The 341-nt window shown below is 68.9% G+C and overlaps 1 protein-coding gene across 5 annotated transcripts in view; it reads left to right on the top strand.

The window, feature by feature from the left end:
- Window positions 1–341, top strand: part of BCL2L11 (BCL2-like 11 (apoptosis facilitator)) — a 51,856-nt gene that overhangs the window by 2,301 nt on the left and 49,214 nt on the right. For 3 of the 5 annotated variants that reach the window (XM_010829555.1, XM_010829554.1, XM_010829550.1), the window contains exon 1: window positions 7–89. The exons of the other annotated variants lie outside the window; for them this stretch is intronic. The gene's annotated coding sequence lies outside the window, so the exon portion shown is untranslated. Of the gene's footprint in view, window positions 1–6; window positions 90–341 lie in introns of those variants that run through there. 5 annotated transcript variants of the gene reach the window in all.

Raw genomic sequence — 341 nt, 5'->3', positions numbered from 1 at the left:
GCCGCAGCCGGTGCCACCGCCTCGGTGCCGTTCCCGTGGCCCTCGTCCCCCCAATGTCTGACCCTAATTCACGAACTGAGAAACGCAAGGTAAATACTTTCGAGTCCCGGGGAGCAGGCCGGGTACGGATGGAAGATTGGCGCGGGACCCAGCTCGGCGCCACCTCCAGCCCGCTTCCCGCGCACGTGCGGTTAGAGGCGCGCGTCCTCGTCCCGCGTGTTGTCCGGTGGGAGGCGGTCACCCGTGCGGGTCAAGTTCGTGCCGCAGGCAGGGGAGGGGTCGTCCGCACTGAGGCTGCGAGCACTTAACGGCTCGGGCGGGGATGCGGCGCACCGGGATGG

This window comes from Bison bison, unplaced genomic scaffold, assembly GCF_000754665.1.
Source record: "Bison bison bison isolate TAMUID 2011002044 unplaced genomic scaffold, Bison_UMD1.0 scf7180017864508, whole genome shotgun sequence".
Taxonomy (NCBI): Eukaryota; Metazoa; Chordata; class Mammalia; order Artiodactyla; family Bovidae; genus Bison; species Bison bison.
This window is presented reverse-complemented; position numbering and strand designations above follow the sequence as displayed.